The sequence below is a fragment of the Moschus berezovskii genome, chromosome 25 (assembly GCF_049115385.1).
Source record: "Moschus berezovskii isolate FMDL1 chromosome 25, NW_MosBer_1.0, whole genome shotgun sequence".
NCBI lineage: Eukaryota > Metazoa > Chordata > Mammalia > Artiodactyla > Moschidae > Moschus > Moschus berezovskii.
Window position 1 is genome coordinate 1351596 of NC_142484.1, and position 20058 is coordinate 1371653.

General features: G+C 53.7%; 1 protein-coding gene across 1 annotated transcript in view; it reads left to right on the forward strand.

The window, feature by feature from the left end:
• The window catches only part of LOC129548625 (uncharacterized), a 171931-nt gene that overhangs the window by 137562 nt on the left and 14311 nt on the right, over window positions 1-20058 (forward strand). The window contains exon 4 of the transcript XR_016036406.1: window positions 6722-6794. The gene's annotated coding sequence lies outside the window, so the exon portion shown is untranslated. The remainder of the gene's footprint in view (window positions 1-6721; window positions 6795-20058) is intronic.

Below are 20058 nucleotides of genomic sequence, written 5' to 3' on the forward strand. Positions count from 1 at the left end.
TTTTCTCTGCGTCTTTGGCTGGCACTTGGTCTCTCTCTGGTTGCAGCAGCTTCCTTGTGGTGCTCGGGCTTCTCTTTGTGGTGGCCTCTGGTTGCAGCACAGGCCCAGGCGTGTCGGCTTCAGTAGTTGCAGCAGGCGGGCTCAGTACTTGTGGCGCACGGGCTTAGTTGCCCCGAGGCACGTGGGATCTTCCTGCACAGGGGTCAGAGCTGTGTTTCCTGCATTGGCATGTGGATTCTTATCCACTGTACCACCAGAGAAGTCCTCCTGCAACTCTGTGATACATTGCAAATTGCGAAACGTGAGTCCTCTAACTTAGATTTTCCTTTTCAAGATTGCTTTGACTATCTGCAGATCCTTGAGTTTCCAAATGAATTTCAGTGTCAGCTTGTCACTTTCTGCAAAAAGCAACTTGGGATTTTGAAAGGGATTATGTTAAATCTGCAGAGTTTTGGAATACTGTCATTTTAACAATATCATGTCTCCTGATACATGACCACTGGATATCTTTCCATTTGTTTTGGCCTTCTTTAATTTCTTTCAATGGTGTTTTGCAATTTTGCACTTCAGTTGTTAATTTTATTAAGTTATTTTGTTATATTCCATGATATTGTCTTCTTAATTTAAATTTTGATGGCTCATTGCTGGTATATAGAAATACAGTTGATTTTTGTATATTTGATGTTGTATCCTGCAGCTTGCTGAATTCATTTCTTAGCTCTAATAACTGTGTGTGTGTGTGTGTGTGTGTAGTCCTTAGGATTTTCCATACACAAGATTTGGTCTTGTGTAGAGGCAGTTTTACTTTTTCCTTCCCAGTGTGAATGACTGTTATGTCTTTAATTATTTATTCTTAAAATTTTATTTTTATTTATTTTGTTTTTGGCAGTGTTGGGCCTTCTGCTGCAAGTGGGCTGTCTCGCGTTGCAGTGCGTGGGCTTCGCGTCGCAGTGGCCTCTCTTGTTGCGGAGCGCAGGCTCTAGGGTGCTTGGGCTCCTCTAGTTGTGGTACACGGGCTTAGTTGCTCTGAGGCGTGTGGGATCTTCCCAGACCAGGGACCGAACCCGTGTCTCCTGCAGTGACAGGTGGCGTCTCTACCACTGAGCCACCAGGGAAGCTCATGGCTGTCACCTCCCGTTCTGGCTTCTCACCCTGGCTAGGACGTCAGAGTGAGGCTGAGCAGACGAGGGCCACGTGGATGCCCTTCGCTCGCTCCTGATCTTATGGGAGATGTCCGAGCTCTCACAGCAGGTGTGGTGTCAGCTGGGGGTTTTCGGCAGGTGACCTTCATCGGGTCCCCTTCTGTGCCTCCCCCAGCCCCACCCCTGCTGAGATCTGAGAGTGGTTGGTTCTCACTGACTGTGAGCCCAGCGGTGGGGAGAGAGCTCCTCGGTCCATGCTGAGCCAGGCCAGCACTGGTCTCCGAAACAGGACAATCTATATCTTTGCAGCTTCTCAGAAGCACAGCTCGTTTTAGTCACCTCCTTCTCACCAGGCTTGATCCCTGCTCTGGGGCCTGGGTGGCACGCAGCCCACCCAGTAGACCCTTTCCTGGGCATTGAGGGCAAATGTCTCCTCCTCCTCCAAGCACATCCTCTCTGGGGAAGGGGCTGCATCCCTGATGCCAGCAAGGACAACCAGAGTCCTGAATCCCGTTCACTCAGCGGGGACCCCGCCTGCTAATCAGTTCAGTTCAGTCGCTCAGTCGTGTCCGACTCTCCGCGACCCCATGAATCACAGCACGCCAGGCCTCCCTGTCCATCACCAACTCCCGGAGTTCACTCAAACTCATGTCCACAGAGTCGGTGATGCCATCCAGCCATCTCATTCTCTGTCGTCGCCTTCTCCTCCCGCCCCCAACCTTTCCCAGCATCAGAGTCTTTTCCAGTGAGTCAACTCGTCGCATGAGGTGGCCAAAGTATTGGAGTTTCAGCTTTAGCATCAGTCCTTCCAATGAACACCCAGGATTGATCTCCTTTAGAATGGACTGGTTGGATCTCCTTGCAGTCCAAGGGACTCTCAAGAGTCTTCTCCAGCACCACAGTTCAAAAGCATCAATTCTTTGGCGGTCAGCCTTCTTCACAGTCCAACTCTCACATCCATACATGACCACGGGAAAAACCATAGCCTTGACTAGACGGATCTTGGTTGGCAAAGTAATGTCTCTGCTTTTTAATATACTATCAAGGTTGGTCATAACTTTCCTTCCAAGGAGTAAGCGTCTTTTAATTTCATGGCTGCAGTCAGCATCCGCAGTGATTTTGGAGCCCCCCAAAATAAAGTCTGATACTGTTTCCACTGTTTTTCCATCTATTTCCCATGAAGTGATGGGACCAGATGCCATGATCTTTGTTTTCTGAATGTTGAGCTTCAAGCCAACCTTTTCACTCTCCTCTTTCACTTTCATCAAGAGGCTCTTGAGTTCCTCTTCACTTTCTGCCATAAGGGTGGTGTCATCTGCATATCTGAGGTTATTGATATTTCTCCCAGCAATCTTGATTCCGGCTTGTGCTTCTTCCAGCCCAGCGTTCCTCATGATGTACTCTGCATATAAGTTAAATAAGCAAGGTGACAATATACAGCCTTGACGTACTCCTTTTCCTATTTGGAACCAGTCTGTTGTTCCATGTACAGTTCTGACTGTTGCTTCCTGACCTGCATACCGGTTTCTCAAGAGGCAGGTCAGGTGGTCTGGTATTCCCATCTTTTTCAGAATTTTCCACAGTTTACTGTGATCCACACAGTCAAAGGCTTTGGCATAGTCAATGAAGCAGAAATAGATGTTTTTCTGGAACTCTCTTGCTTTTCCATGATCCAGCAGATGTTGGCAGTTTGATCTCTGGTGCCTCTGCCTTTTCTAAAACCAGCTTGAACATCTGGGAGGGCAAAATGATAGGATACTGGATGAGGATTTCCCCAGGTCGGTAGGTGCCCAGTATGCTACTGGAGATCAGTGGAGAAATAACTCTAGAAGGAATGAAGGGATGGAGCCAAAGCGAAACAAATACCCAGTTGTGGATGTGACCGGTGATAGAAGCAAGGTCCGGTGCTGTAAAGAGCAATATTGCATAGGGACCTGGAATGTTAGGTCCCTGAATCAAGGCAAATTGGAAGTGGTCAAACAGGAGATGGCAAGAGTGAACATAGACATTCTAGGAATCAGTGAACTAAAATGGACTGGAATGGGTGAATTTAACTCGGATGACCATTATATCTACTACTGTGGGCAGGAATCCCTTAGAAGAAATGGAGTAGCCATCATGGTCAACAAAAGAGTCCGAAATGCAGTACTTGGATGCAATCTTAAAAACGACAGAATGATTTCTGTTCGTTTCCAAGGCAAACCATTCAATATTACAGTAATCCAGGCCTATGCCCCAACCAGTAATGCTGAAGAAGCCGAAGTTGAGCGGTTCTATGAAGACCTACAAGACCTTTTAGAACTAACATCCAAAAAAGATGTCCTTTTCATTATAGGGGACTGGAATGCAAAAGTAGGAAGTCAAGAAACACCTGGAGTAACAGGCAAATTTGGCCTTGGAGCATGGAATGAAGCAGGGCAAAGGCTAATAGAGTTTTGTCAAGAGAACGCACTGGTCATAGCAAACACCCTCTTCCAAGAACACAAGAGAAGACTGTACACGTGGACATCACAGATGGTCAACACCGCCTGCTACTAGGGGTCTCCTATTTGCTCCCCATCAATTCTTTGCTCACTCACGCAAGCACTCCGTGGTTCATCCATTCATTAATTGACCTAATGTCTGTAAACGACTGCTGAGCCCGGCACTGGGGTGACAGCAGCGAAGGACCTGGGGAGCCATGATGGATCAGGCAGCAGGAGAGGGAAACACGATCGATTTTGCGAACGAGACAGGCTGGAAGGAAAACCACAGTGAGACCAAAGTCTGTGGGTGGAGGATTTATTTACTGGTGCACCCAGGCCCATTGTGGGTCTTAATGCACTTGTTTTAATCAGGTGGGTTATAGAAGACATGCTTATGGGAATGATAAAGCTCCTGGCAGACAGAGGAAGGCAAAGGTTTGGTGCCTCCCATGGAATGATTAGAAATGGAAATTTCAGCCACCTCCCTGACCTGTGAACCAGTTTCAGGGCGAGTCTGACTCAGGCATTAGGGTTGCACGGGACCCCCTCTCAGGGAATGTGTGTAGGCAAGCTCCATGCCTTTCCCTCAGGTGCTGGGGAGGAGTCTGGAGCCAGGAGACTCTAGCTATCCATTACCTGGACAGGAACTGCTTGGGGATGGTCCAGGACATGTCTACAGGCACTCGATGGGAAGCCCACATCCTTAGGCGCCTCCTGAAGTCCTCAGTCAGAGCCTCAGATCTTGCACTGGCAGCAAACAGGGACACAGCAGCTGGACTGGGAGCAGCAGGGTTTGCAGCAGCTGGACTGGGAGCAGCAAACAGGGACACAGCAGCTGGACTGGGAGCAGCAGGGTTTGCAGCAGCTGGACTGGGAGCAGCAAACAGGGACACAGCAGCTGGACTGGGAGCAGCAGGGTTTGCAGCAGCTGGACTGGGAGCAGCAAACAGGGACACAGCAGCTGGACTGGGAGCAGCCACAGGAGCCACAACCCCCCTTAGACCCCCCACAGGAGCCACAGCCCCCCTTGGAGCCCCCACATGAGCCACAGCCCCCCTTGGAGCCCCCACACGAGCCACAGCTCCCTTTGCCACAGCTGGAGCAAGAGCAGGCTGGCACACAGCAGCACACGGGCTTGCAGCAGCAGACGGGCACACAGCAGCTGGAGCCACAGCCCCCACAGCTGGAGCCACAGCCCCCACAGCTGGAGCCACAGCCCCCACAGCTGGAACTGCAGCCCCCACAGCTGGAGCCGCAGCCTCCAGAACAGCCAGAGCAGCCCATGGTTCTGGTGGGTTGAGGGTGGAGTAGGTCAGAGGAGCAGGTGGAGGGAGAGCAGGTGCTGAGTGTGGGGCCTCCGGGGCCTGGAGCCTCTATATACCTGCAGGGTCAGGTGCGAGCTGGGCACATGCTCCCTTCCGTGTGTTGATTATGCTGCATTCCCAGGAGTACTGTTTGCTTTCTACTAATAATAGATATTAAAAGTTTATAATTGTGTCACACTTTTGCATGTGTGCTGTTGTTCACTGATCCCTTTACACAAGTTCCTGTGTCAGATGAGTTAACTGGAACTGCTTGTTCTGGGTCTGGGTCTGTTCCCACATCGGGAACCTCTCTGTTTATTTTATTCAAAACCCTGAACTTTCCTCCTGTTCTACCTGAGTGTTGGTCCAGCCGCGAGCCTTCCCCGGGCCAGCGGCTGCGGCTTCTGCGGTGTCTTCCTGTCTAGCGGACCCAGGGCAGCCTCCCCCTTCTTCCGTCCTTTCAGCCCTGTTTTTGTCTGAGTCACACACACGGTCAGAACGCGCCCAGAGCGGCGTCGCTGCCGCAGCGCGGTCTATATTTCCAGCTGGTTTCTTCTATTAACCTCAGTCTTAAAAAAAACAAAACATAAAACGTTGTTTGTTTTTTCATTGACTGGGTGTCCTGTGGGATTTCAGCAGTGAAAGATGAGGGTTTTGCTTTCTCTAAGCCCCTCTGCTGAGCACATAAACTTCTGGGCCATTTCCCAGCAATCTCTGCACTAACATCCCCGCCTTCTGCACCTGACGTGTGGATCTCCTGGCATCCCTTCTGACTTTTTGCGCATTCTCTGACTGCAGCTGTTGTCAGCTTGCAGGTGACCCCTGGGGCTCGTGCCCCTGCTCCGGGCTCCCTGCTGTCCCGGGACGCTGGGTCCTCCTGGACTTTGCCATGCTCCCGCCGGCCACCTTTCTTTCCAGATTTGCCTCCTGTCTCGGTGGGGCACATTCACCAGTCATTTCTTGAGAAAGAATGCAGTGAGGTTACACCTTCTGGAAACAGGCATGTCTGAAAAATATTCTAATTCTCACTTCAAGTCTGATCGGTGGCTTGGCTAGACCTCTGATTCCAGGCAAGCAGCTTCCTTAGAAACAGAGATGATGGTGCTTTTCCTGCGGCCACGGAGGATTTAGACTCCTTTGTGTCTGTTGATTTCTCTCCCTGAAAGCTTTCAAGATCTTTTCCTGGAATTCTTCCCCCATTATTCTGGAACTTCAGCTCTTTCCCATCTCTGGTTGACATAACGGTGGACGCCTTGAATATGGGTGAGAGGAGACCAGCAGACGAGAACCCTGAGATGCCCCAGACCCGTGGTCTGCAGCCACCTGCCACCTGGTTAGCCTCGCAGAGCAGCCACAGACAGGACCCCGGCAGAGGACGTGGAGAGACAGGAACGCAGAGAAGAGGCGTGCACTCTCTCAGGGTCTCAAGCTGGGCTGCCTGGTGGCCCGGAAGCCTGGGGGCGCTGGGCTTTCGGGAACCCTGGACACTACGCTGAGCGTTCTTCCCACACCTGCGGAGAGCCTGGCTGCGGTCGTGCTGAGCTTGGATCAAGAGCCGCGAGAGCCTGAGCTTCATAAGTGTCTCCATAAAACTAATAAATTGTTGAAAATTAATGTAAGGGGAGTGTTCTTTCAAATAGTGATAGAAGCCTGGGATGGGAAGTGTAGTGAGCAGAAAGACACGAAGCTTGTCCTGTTCTGAAGGGTCCCCAGAGCCCATAGGAGCTGGACCTTGATGGAGGAAAACGGGGTGTGAGGAGGATATGGCTCCCAGGCGAAAAGCGACACTTTTGTTGTTTTTAAATCACAGGTTTCCTGAGGAAAGAAACATAAACAGAAATCAGGAAGGGAGCATGTGCCCAGCATCGCACCTGACCCTGCAGGTATGTAGAGGCTCCTGGCCCTGGAGGCCCCACACTCAGCACCTGCTCTCCCTCCACCTGCTCCTCTGACCTGCTCCACCCTCAACCGGCCAGAACCATGGGCTGCTCTGGCTGTTCCGGAGGCTGCGGCTCCAGCTGCTGTGTGCCAGCCTGCTCCTGCTCCAGCTGTGGCAGAGGGGGCTGCGGCTCGTGTGTGTGGGGATCCAAGGGGGGCTGTGGCTCCAGCTGCTGTGTCCTGTGTGCTGCCAGTGCAAGAGCTGAGGCTCTGAGCCCAGACCGTGGGTTTCTCCCCGTTGGGTGAAACCTCCCTTCTCGGGGCTCCCCCGAACTGGCTCCTCCTCCCTGCAGCCCGCTCCTGGGGCCCCGTCTCCCGCTGTGTGGGAGCGTGCTCGCTGGACCAGAGGCGCGGTCGCCGGGCCGGGACTGGGCCCCCTTCCCCGGCCTCAGGGAGTCGCGCCGCCTGCTCCCTGCGGGTGTCCCCGCAGGCACCCGCACCCGCGCCCTCTCGGCGCGTGGCCCCGCAGCGGTGCCCCGGGCACGTCCCCCGGAGCCGCGGGCCGCCGGGCCGCCGTGGCTGGGCGCTGCCCGAGGGCCTCTCCCCTTCCCGAGTCCGTTTTGGGGCCGGGCCGTGCCGTGAGCCCCCTCAGCGAGCACCCGTCCCGCGACGCCGGCTCCGCCCCGGGCTCCCCGCGGTCTCCTCCCGACGCCCCGGCCGCGAGCGCGCAGCGGGGCTGGGCCCGGCGGCTTCTGCCTCGGGGAGCTCGTCGCCCTCGGACCGACAGGACACAGGAAGCTTTCGTTTGTCTAAATCACGGGATCAAAATCGATGCCAGGGACGCCCGTGAGATCAGGTTCCGATCAGCGCAGGGGCGCTGCCCCCTTGGGCTTCCTCGCGCCTCGCACAGCCTGGCCCGCAGGAGGCCGACGCTGCAGGCTGCGGGCTGAGGACGCTCCTGGGGAGGCGCAGGTTTCCTTAAGAGTAAGTTTTACATTATTTGTGTAGGCTGTGCTGGGCCTCCGTGCCGCCCGGCTTTCCCCTGGCTGTGCTGAGCGAAGGCTGCTCTTCCCTGCGGAGCACAGGCGGCGCCTTGTGGCGGCTCCCCTTGCTGCAGAGCTCAAGCTCCAGGGCGCGAACTTCAGTGACTGCAGCGCTTGTGCTAACTCGCTGTGCTTCCCGGGCTCCAGAGCTCAGACTCAGTAGCCTTGGGCATGAGCTTAGTTGCCCTGTGGCATGCAGGATCTTCCGGGACCAGGGATTGAACCCAGGTCTTCCGCATTGGCAGGTGGATTGTTTTTTCACCACTGAGTCACCGGGGAAGCCCCTTGGGGAGTCCAAGTTTTCTGAAGAGTGGCACATGTTTGGCGCGGAGTATCTCTATCAGCCCATTTCCTACCTGTAGACTTTGCAGTCCGACAGCCTCTTTCACGTCCCGTGTCTCTGTTCCCTTCAGTCTGGACTAGAAGCGATTCTGCTGATGTGGAGTTGTTGCTGTTCAGTCGCTAAATCGTGTCTGACTCTTGCCAACCCATGAACTACAGCACACCAGACTCGTCTGTCCTCCACTGTCTCTCAGGGTTAGCTCAAAATTCCTTCTGCTACAACAAAATTCTGCTGATGTAACATTCACAAAACACTTGCTGTCTCCCAGGTGTCACAGTGAGCCTCAGTTAGGTGCTGCTGTTAGTTGCTCAGTGGTGTCCGACTCTTTGTTACCCCCACGGACTGCAGCCCGCCAGGCTCCTCTATCCATGGGACTCCCCAGGCAAGAGCACTGGAGTGGGTTGCCATGCCCTCCTCCAGGGGAGCTTCCTGACCCAGGGACTGAACCTGGGTCTCCTGCATTGCAGGCGGATTCTTTACTGTCTGAGTCTCCAGAGAAGCTCTTTTGTCAGGTAGGCCCTCTACAAACCATTCCCTGATAAGCCCTCTCTGTTCCAAGGTTTTGCTCAGATGGTTGAGTGGATCTATCAGTCACACACCTGATTTCTTCAGCGAAAGTTTGCGTAGCTGTACTTGCAGTCTTCTTTCCAGAGTGTGCTTTCCTAATAGCAGATCTCCTAATGTTGTCATCTTTTGCAGCTTGGATAGGCTGAGTGATGGACACGAAGGGATCGAGTGATGGAAATGGGTGTCTGGCTGAGCAGAGGCTGTGGCTTTGGTTAGTCCTGGCAGTAATGGACAGTCAGAGGCAGGGTGGCCAAGTAACCCAGCATCCAAACCAGGAGACACAGAAGAGCTTTAATTTTGTGATTGTTCAGGATTCACAAGAGGTAGCAAAGATAGTTCAGAGTTCCTCTCTGTCACCCAGCTCTCCCAATAATAATCTATTAAAAAAATTCTTGTGGTAAAATATACATATATTTGAAGGTTTCCTGGTGGCTCAGTGGGAAAGAACCCACCCGCCAAGCAGGAGACTTGAGTTCAATCCCGGGGTCAAGAAGGTCCACCGGAGAAGGAAATGGCAACCCACTCGTGTGGAGGTAACGATTATTTTTGCTGTGTTAACCTTGTATCTTTTGACTTCGGTAAACTCAGAACTCATCTGTAAGCTCCAAGAGTTTGTTTTCTTTGTTTCGTGTGTTCTTTAGGCCCTTCTACACAACCGCGTCGTTCCATGTGTGGAGTCTGGGAAAGTCCAGCTCCCCGTGGACTCCCAGGTCAGTGGGTCTCCCTGGACCTCCATCACCTCCACAGCCCGCAGGTGGCCCCTGCTTCTCCCCCTGTTTGGAGCCACTGTTCCCCAGTGTCCGTGTCCCTGGGTCCTGTCTGTGGCTCCCTTCTGGACCCTGAGGTTTACCCCGAGGCTGGCCCGCTCTGGGCTTGTTCATGCCCAGCTTTTCTTTTTTAATATTTATTTGGCTGCACCAGGCCCTAGCTGTGGCACGTGGGATGCTCAGTGCTCATTACGGGGCAGGGTCATGAGCTCTTAGTTGTTCCTGTGGGATCGAGTTCCCCAACAGGGATGCAAACTGGGCGCCCCACTTTGGGGGCTCAGAGTCTTACGAACACCAGGGAAGCCCTTTGCTGCCAGCTTTGTTTCCATCACGTGCTCTGACAGCCTCTGGATCTGTGAAGCCCACCCTCCAGGCCTCCACACCTGACCACCTCCGGGTCGTCCCCACTTCCGATGTCCTGTGGATACTGTGTGACCTGCCCTCCTCTGCGCTCTTGTCTCTCCTCCTGGGATGGACAGGACTGTAAGATGACCCTGAGTGACCCTCCTCCTTACAGAATCTCCTGGGACAGGCAGGACTGTAAGAAGACCCCGAGTGACCCTCCTCCTTACAGAATCTTCTGAGTGTGTACGGAGCCTGTGATCACTACAAGGTATCACTCACGGGATTATGTTTGGTTATATGGCAAAGGGGATGTTTGCAGATATAGTTAAGGTCCCTGATCAGTTGAGTTCCTCGAAACGGGGGCTGCCTGGGGGGCCTGCCTGAATCTCTGTGTTAGCTGTGTAGTCATGTCTGACTCTTTGTGACCCCATGGACTGGGGCCAGCCAGGCTCCTCTGTCCATGGACTTCTCCAGGCAAGAATACTGAAGTGGGCTGCCATTTCCTTCTTGAGGGGATCGTCCTGACCCAGGGATTGAACCCACGTCTCCAGCATTGCAGGCAGATTCTTTACCGTTTCAGATTCCACCTCGGAAGCCCAAACCCGGGGACTCTGAAATAGGGGTCTAGATATTGGAGACTGTGAGTCAGAGAGAAGCAGTCCTGCCAGCCTGGGAGGAACACGATACATTGTGCAGGGTCTGTGGGAGCACGGGCCTCGGAGCTGTGGGCGCTGTCCTGCTGCTGAGAACGATCCCTGGCTGAGAGCGCTCAAGAAACTGGGAGACACGTTCTTCACACACCCCGCGTTGGGAGGGGAGGGCCCGGAGCCTCAGATGAGAGGTGCGTGCAGTCGGCACTTGGCTGCAGCCTCGTGAGACCCCACGGGGGCTGCCCGCTGATCCATGCCTGGGCTTCAGACCTGGGGAAACTGTGAGACAGTGAATGAGCGTGTGCTATATTGACCAGCCCCTGAGTGGCGGTCACTGGTGGCGCAGCAACGGAAAACGAATATACCTCCTCTTAGCACGGTGTAGTCCAGGCCCAGCCCCCACCTGACTGCCTGGGGTCGCGTCGCCCTCCACATCCCCAAACACCTCAGCGAGCCCGTCCCCCCAGCTGCGGACTCATCACCCGTGCGTCCTGCTGCCCACCCGCATGAGTTAGGCTCTCGATGACCCCCACACCAAACGGACTTCCAGCCAGCCTGCTTCCAACCTTATCCAGCGGCTCTTCAGTCTTCAATAAAAGATCAGACTCCTTTTGGTAAGAGCTGGGAGGGTCCTCGGTAGCTCCACCTGCTCCTGGTCATACCCCTTCCATGAGCTGTGGTATGAAGATGCTGTGTATCTGTGGCATCCCGAGTACTTGGCGTGGGCCAGACTCTCCAGCTTCACCACAACACTCTGAGGTGGTAACTCACTGACCCCCATTTTCCGTGTGAGAAAACCGAGGCAGGAGCCCAGGTTACCTGGCAAAAGTCACACAGTATCTGATACTGACTCCGGAGTCGGGTGCTTCCCCAGCAGCCCACACGCCCCGGAGCATGTGTCCCTGCCCCTGGACAAGTTCCCCTGAGCCTGCACACCTTCCCTGGGGCCCCTCTCCTCTGCTCCCCAACTCCTCCTGTCCCCCACGAACGGGCTGAGTCCCTCTGCTGAGTCCCCCCAGGCAGCAGTGTGTGTCACTCATTCTGTAACAGACACCAACGTGGGCCACACACAGTAGGTCTCTGTCAGTGTGAGCAAAAGAGAGAGTGGACTGGTCAGGCAGGACACCAGGAGAGGACAGTGATCAAGGAGGAAGCAGATTTGTGGATTTTACTCACAAGGTAGGAGCTGGAAAAAATTTCATTGTGACAATGTGTCTTATGCAGAGGAAAAGCGTTTATTGAAGGATTTAACAATGGCCAGTATGGACCAAAATATGCCAAGGGAGAGAGTGGGAGGTATTCAGGACTTGGGGGTGGCTGGTGAGGCCCTGGAGAGGAGCCCGGTGGGACCCAGGGGCCCAGGCTCTAAAGACCATGAGATGCCGGGAGCAAGGACCATGGGAAGCCCCTTCAGGTGGTGCTGGAAGCGGGGGCAGCTTTCCATTAGGGGGTGATGGACATGAGCTTGATGCCCTCCTCATCTGCCTTCATCTGCAGCTGGGCTGCTGTATGCCCAACTCTGGAGACTGAGCACAGAAATTCTGGAGGACTTGATGACAATCCAACTTCAGGGCTATGACATGCAGCCCAGGACACATCCTGAGATGCCTGAAGCTGCAAGAATTACATGGGTCTGTGGCTGGAGTCTCAGATCTTGCACTGGCAGCAAACAGGGACACAGCAGCTGGACTGGGAGCAGCAGGGTTTGCAGCAGCTGGACTGGGAGCAGCAGGGTTTGCAGCAGCTGGACTGGGAACAGCAGGGTTTGCAGCAGCTGGACTGGGAGCAGCAAACAGGGACACAGCAGCTGGACTGGGAGCAGCAAGGTTTGCAGCAGCTGGACTGGGAGCAACAGGGTCTGCAGCAGCTGGACTGGGAGCAGCAAACAGGAACACAGCAGCTGGACTGGGAGCAGCAGGGTTTGCAGCAGCTGGACTGGGAGCAGCAAACAGGAACACAGCAGCTGGACTGGGAGCAGCAGGGTTTGCAGCAGCTGGACTGGGAGCAGCAAACAGGAACGCAGCAGCTGGACTGGGAGCAGCAGGGTTTGCAGCAGCTGGACTGGGAGCAACAGGGTCTGCAGCAGCTGGACTGGGAGCAGCCACAGGAGCCACAGCCCCCCTTGGAGCCCCCACAGGAGCCACAACCCCCCTTAGACCCACCACAGGAGCCACAGCCCCTTTTGGAGCCCCCACATGAGCCACAGCCCCCCTTGGAGCCTCCACACGAGCCACAGCCCCCTCTGCCACAACTGGAGCAAGAGCAGGCTGGCACACAGCAGCACACGGGCTTGCAGCAGCAGATGGGCACACAGCAGCTGGAGCCACAGCCCCCACAGCTGGAGCCGCAGCCCCCACAGCTGGAGCCGCAGCCCCCACAGCTGGAGCCGCAGCCTCCAGAACAGCCAGAGCAGCCCATGGTTCTGATGGGTTGAGGGTGGAGCAGGTCAGAGGAGCAGGTGGAGGGAGAGCAGGTGCTGAGTGTGGGGCCTCCGGGGCTGGAGCCTTATATACCTGCCGGGTGTTTATACTCAACACATGACTTCCTCTTTTGTGTTTACCTACTTCAAACGCACACGTTATTGTTAAACTCTACAGTCCCGTGAGCCCCCAGTAGCTCACGACGAGGTCTGCTTCCTTGATTTCTAAATGTGGTTTCCTCCTCAGGGTGTTTCTCTTTGTAAACAGAGCCTGTGCTCCCAGCTCAGGGAGCCCTGAGATCTGATCACCCCTGGGCGGTGAGTCACCGTCCTTGATTTTCCTATTTCTGCTCAACGATAAACCTCTGTAAGGTTCTATTTCTCTTCTGAAAAATCAATTGGTGTCATTTCTGTAAATAAAACTATTGGGCAGAAAAATAAAAGACTACTTGTAGTCCCAGACCCCAACACTGCCGCCTCAGTATTTTGTTGAACTTGAGAAGCAGGGTTTGAAGTCCTTTGCCTCTCTGACCTTCCTGTTGTCTGTTTCCTGCCTCCCCTCCGCTCAGTTCATCCCCCCAAACTCGAATTAGACCCACCATTCTTCTCTTCCCAGGACCTGGCTTCACAAACCGCCATAACGCCTCCTATGCTTTTTAGTTTTCTTCGGTCCATTTTTATAAAAATCCCATGCGTACTGACTGTCTTTGAGGGCTGTGAGAATAGTTTGGGTGGATTGGCCACCATTTGGTTAGACACCTTCTCCGATGGAACTTCACTTTCTAGGAAATTGATTTTAATTTTCCTATTGAGGTGACAGTTACATCCAGAGACGTAGTTCAAGTATTTTGAATCCATGACCGCACCAGTCTCGCTCTGCAGGCTGTGATGTAACTGCCACCCTGGTCGTGCTGGATGGTCCCCATCATGCAGAGTCTCTGGCCCTTCCAGCCCCAGGCCCACAGCCCCTCCCTTCTGACGGGCTTTGCCTGCAGCTGGAGGCTCATAAAGGATATCGGAAAGCATATATCCTGGCTTCCTTCACTCAGCGCCTTGTCCTGTGTTTCAGAGACGAGCATGGACTTTTCATCGCCAAGTCGTGTCCCAGGTGACAGTGATCCCCCGGGGGACACCTTTCACCCCTGTTCGCAGATCCCTGCATCGTGTCCAGCGCGGGGCCGAGATGAATGGGACCCCGTGAGCGTCCTCGCGCTGTTACCGTCTTCCTGGCGCGTGACATATGTACCGGGTGTCCGGTTCCGCAGCGTCGGGGCTCACACGTGGGTTTGCGCGCGTCTTTCTGAGAATGCGTCTTGTTTGCTTCGGTTACACGTGTAGACGTGGGATGTGGACTGTGGGTGGGGAACCGCGGCAAGGGCTTAACTTCATCAGAGCCTGGCGGTTTTCGTGACACTCATGCCATTTTCAACCTTCTGGTGGGTCTGAGCGTACCAGCGACTCCCTGTCTCCCCTTATATTTGCAGATCGTAAAACCCTGCAGTGTTCCCATGGGTGGGCAGCGATGGCTCACGTTCACCTCGATTTGCATCTCTCTGGTGACTAAGGTTGTCGAGCACCTTCCCACACGCTTACTGGCCATTTGTATACTTTTCTGGAAAAAAAGTTTGTTCTATTTTGGGGCCCATTTTATTGTGGGGTTTTATTTTTTTCTCTTTATTTCCATGATTGATTTATTGGAATTCTCACAAATTATATCTAACTAAGCTGTGTATATATGTATAGTATATATATTTCTCCTATTACTTGCTTTGCCTCATTATTGTCCTGATCTCTTTTTTTGTTTACAGATTGCCTTGATGCAGACCATTTTTAAAGTCTCTGTTGAATTCATTGCAGTATTGCTGCTGTTTCTTGTTTTAGCTTTTTGGCTGTGAAGCGAGCGGAGTCTTGGGTCCCTGACCAGGGATCAAATCCACAACCCCTGCATTGGAAGGCACGATCTCAGCCACTGGACCACCTGGTAGTCCTTGTCTTGATGCCCTAAAAGCATCCTTTGACAGGATTTTTTTTTTTTTTTTACTTTCATGATCTACTTGAACACTTTTTATCTTTGATGGTTACTGGGGCTTCCCTGGCTCAGAGGTTAAAGCCTCTGCCTCCAATGCGGGATCCCTGGGTTGGGAAGATCCCCTGGAGAAGGAAACGGTAACCCACTCCAGTATTCTTGCCTGGAGAATCCCATGGATGGAGAAGCCTGGTAGGCTACAGTCCACGGGGTCGCAAAGAGTCGGACACGACTGAGCGACGGAACGGAAGGATGCCTTCTTCTGAGCCCTCTGGAAAATCTGCTAGCTTTCCTTCTAGGAGTGTCCATTTTTGTTTTTACGTTTAGTTCTGTGATGGATGGCAAACTCGATTTGTGTGAGTGAGTGTCGGGCAGGGGCTCATTTCCCTCACACTTATCCAGCTGCCTCAGGATCTGGGGCTGCAAAGATGCGACAGGCTTGGGGGATAAACTGCATCACAGCGGGGGGTGGTGACAGGAGCAGAATCATTCTAGAGATGGCTGGTTGGGCGGTGGATGCTTTTAAGACTTGAAGGCCCTTCCCCACCCCCGGGGTAACCAGACCCAAGGAAACGAACCTGGGCCCCGCGGGCCAGGCAGAGCAGTGGGGGCCGAGGGGGCTCCTGGGCACACGTCTCAGTTCTTGAAGGAGGTTCAGGTGCTGGGGAGCCGCTCTGAAATGGGGCGGCGATGGGGATGGAGCCAGGACTCCATAGGCGGCGTGGGTTCCTTCTGTCCCACCAGCTCCTCTCAGTTCTGCTGCTGAAACACATTAGGGATTTGGCTGGCTTCCCTGGTGGCTCAGGTGGTAAAAACGTCTGCCTGCAATGCGGGAGACCGGGGTTCGATCCCTGGGTCGGGAAGATCCCCTGGAGAAGGAGATGGAAACCCACTCCAGTACTGTTGCCTGGAAAATTCCATGGTCGGAGGTGCCTGGTGGGCTGTAGTCCATGGGATCGCAAAGAGTTGGACATGACTGAGCGGCTTTGCTTCCTTCACCACCTTCACCCGACTCGCACAGCACTTTCTACACACTGGCCCCACTTCCAGTCACTTTGTGAACATCCACGCCACTAATCAAAACCCCTGTGACAGCCGTGCTCTCGTGGGGGGTGATTGCAGATTCCCTGCCTGCAGGTGTGGCCCCCTGCAAGGCCTTGGAGAGGTTTGCGATTAGAGTGGGTATGTTTTAGTTGGAATCTCGGTGTCCTTGGCTGCTCTGCCACCTTCTAAGTGTTTTCACTGACCAATTGGGCTTGAGAATTCTGTGTCTCCCCAGCTTTATGGACTTTCTTCTGAGAAATGGAGTATTCCTGCCATTTCAGCAAACAAGGATGCTTTCCAGCCCCCAAATGTGAATTTCTGAGCCTTGAGGACACCCAGGAAGGAGCGCAACAGTTGCCATCTGGTAACCAACCAGGCTGCGGCCCTTGCCTTCCTTGAGCTCCGAGGAGCTTAGGACGCTGGCCCCAGACAGCTGAGATGCACACGAACAGACGACTTCAGTGAGCCCAGACTCCCGCATCTTCCCATACCTAGAAAAGCACTGAATCCCTTAGCTTGAGATATCTGGTTTTAATTCACAAAAATACTTTTGATGTTCAGATGACCGGCCCCTTGTTGCAAACTTCTACATAACCTGACTACTCCCCCTGCCTCCAAGGAGCAGTTCTCTCAGGATTGCTTGAGATCCTACCTCCCAGGCTTGGAAGTCCTAAAAATTTCCATCTAGTAAATATCTGTCTAGTCAAGACTATGGTTTTTCCTGTGGTCATGTATGGATGTGAGAGTTGGACTGTGAAGAAGGCTGATTGCCGAAGAATTGATGCTTTTGAACTGTGGTGTTGGAGAAGACTCTTGAGAGTCCCTTGGACTGCAAGGAGATCCAACCAGTCCATTCTAAAGGAGACCAGTCCTGGGTGTTCATTGGAAGGACTGATGCTAAAGCTGAAACTCCAATACTTTGGCCACCTCATGCAAAGAGTTGACTCACTGGAAAAGACTCTGATGCTGGGAAAGGTTGGGGGCGGGAGGAGACAGGGACGACAGAGAATGAGATGGCTGGATGGCATCACCGACTCTGTGGACATGCGTTTGAGTGAGCTCCGGGAGTTGGTGATGGACAGGGAGGCCTGGCGTGCTGTGATTCATGGGGTCGCGGAGAGTCGGACACGACTGAGCGACTGAACTGAACTGAAATAAAGCATAACTCTCAACGTTTTTCTCCAAATGCTTTGCCGGGCGCAGCCGCAGCCGCTACCCGGGGCAGCACGGAGCTGTCTGCGTTCTCCGCGGAGGCGCCGGGGCTTCTCCGGGGCGGCTGGCCTGCCTGGCCTGCAGTATCCTTCCCAACCGGGGCGCTGAGCGGCCCCCAGCTCCGCCCGCTGTCCGCCGGGACGCAGCGGTTGCGCCGCCAAACCGGCCGCTGCGCCGGTGCCTTCTTGCCGGTGCCCGTGACGCCGGCCCCGCGCGGCCCCTCGCCGTGGGGCGGGAGCGCCCCGGTCACCCCGGACCAAGGAGGAGCGATGCGGCAGCGTGCCAGGCCCGCTCGGGCAGCTCAGGGGCCACGCGGAGCTTCCAGGGGGCCCGCCGGCGCCACCATCGCCCCACCCGCTGCCCGGTTCCCAAGGGCGGGCAGGGCCTGGTAACAGCCCCAAGTCAGCCTCTGTCGGTACTTGAGGTGGGTTTTCGACTTGGTAGTCTTAAGCCCGTCCTTTTTACTCTGATGTGCGTTTCAGGGTATCCATTTTTCTCCAAGTGCTGATTTGGTTGCCTTCAGTAAACTCCATACACAATGATTCATCATCTTTGCCTAGATTCCTTATTTCATGAGTGGTTCAGGATGTTGAGTTTCTGATCCTGTGGTTTCTCCTCATTCATAAGCTGGAATTCTTGCTTTCACTTTATGATTACCATGAGATGGAGTTTGTGCATAAAAACTGGATAAAGCTACTGTCCCTTTCTCATGGTTAAAGGAATGAATCAGTTCTCAGCCTCCTCCAAAGGCCAACTAATAGAGTTTGTGTTTTGCACATTTTTTCTGTAAGTGAAAAAAAGAAATGATTGATAAACACAAACGGTCGCTCCTGTTGGACGCTGTGTGAGCACATGCTTTAGACCCTCACACTGTGAAATGACTCCAACAATCCAGTTAATTCACACGCCTGTCGCCTCAGAGCCAGCCTTCTCCCGTGATGAGAGCACTTGATAATCTATTGTCTTAACAAAGTTCAAGCACGCAACCCATTATTAAGTACAGTCGCCGTGCTGTACACCAGCCGCCAGGACTTCCCCTCTCGTAGCTGAATGCTGTGCCCTTTAAGCAACAGGCCCCTGTTTCCGTCACCTCCCCTGTCCCTGGCAGGGTGTGTGTTAGCCACTCAGCCACGCATGACTATTTGCAACCTCGTGGACTATAGCCCGCCAGGCTCCTCTGTCCCCAGGACTCTCCAGGCAAGGATACTGGAGGGGGTTGCCATTCCCTTCTCCAGGAGAGCTTCCCAACACAGGGACCGAACTTGGGTCTCCTGCGTTGCAGGCAGATTCTTTCCCATCTGAGCCGCCAGGGAGGCCCAGTCCCTGGAAACCACCATTCTGCTCTCTCTTACCATGAGTTCAGGTGTTTTAGTTTCCTCATGTGAATGAGACCTCGCAGCGTCTGCCTTTTTATGTGCAGCTTATTTCACTTAGCACAGTGTCTTCCGGGTTCATTCGTGTTGCCACCCATGGCAGGATTTCCTTCTTTTGTAAGGTTGTATGCTGTTTCATTGGGCTTCTCTGGTGGTTCAGTGGTAAAGAATCTGCTGCCAATGCAGAAGATTCGAGTTTGACTCCTGGGTCGGGAAGATCCCCTGGAGAAGGAAATGGAAACCAGCTCCAGTATTCTTGCCTGGGAAATCCCAAGGACAGAGGAGCCTGGCGGGCTGCAGTCCGTGGGGCCACAGAGTCAGACACGACTGAACGAGTTAACGGTAGCATACTGTCCCACGTGTGTAAACCACCTCAGTCTCTTGAGAGGCAACCACATGCCTTCATCTGTCAGTGGACACCTGGCGTGCTTCTGTGTCTTGGCTGCTGTGCTTAATGCTGATGACCGCGGGAGTGCAGACAGCTCTTTGACACACTATGCTCATTTCTTTCGGAAACAATTCCAGATAAGGCATGCTGGATTGTATGGCAGTTCTAGTTTTAATTTTTTGAGGAACCTCCATGCTCCTCTCCATAAGGGCTGCACCAAGCTACCTTCCCGCCAGTAACACACAGGGCCCCTTTCCTCCAAGTCCTCACCGAGCTCCTCATCTCTTGTCGTGATGATGGCCCTTCTGAGGGGCGCAAGGTGGGACCACATCGTGGTTCTGACTGGCATCTCACTGATGGTTAGTGACGCTGAGCACTGTTTGCGGTGTTCCCGTCGGCCTTTTGTCCGTCTTCTTGGAAAAATATCTGTTCATGTTCTCTGCCCATTTTTAGTCCAATTGTTTGTATTTGCCACTGAGTTGTGTAAGTCCCTTATATGTGTATACTAAGCCCTTGCCTGGAGAATCCCAGGGACGGGGGAGCCTGGTGGGCTTCCGTCTGTGGGGTCGCACAGAGTCGGACACGACTGAAGCGACTTAGCAGCAGCAGCAGCAGCAAGCCCTTATCCGATAAATGCTTTGCAGGCATTCCCTCAGCCCCCCAGCTTGTCTTTTCACTCTGTCGACGGTCTCCCTTGCTGGGCAGAAACTGCTTGATTGACGTTTCACTTTGTCGACTCTCCCTTGCTGGGCAGAAACTGCTTGATTGACGTTTCACTCTGTTGACGTCTCCCTTGCTGGGCAGAGACTGCTTGATTGACATTTCACTCTGTTGGGCAGAGACTGCTTGATTGACGTTTCACTCTGTCGATGTCTCCCTTGCTGGGCAGAGACTGCTTGATTGACGTTTCACTCTGTCGACGGTCTTCCTTGCTGGGCAGAGACTGCTTGATTGACGTTTCACTCTGTCGACGGTCTCCCTTGCTGGGCAGAGACTGCTTGATTGACGTTTCACTCTGTCGACGGTCTTCCTTACTGGGCAGAGACTGCTTGATTGACGTTTCACTCTGTCGACGTCTCCCTTGCTGGGCAG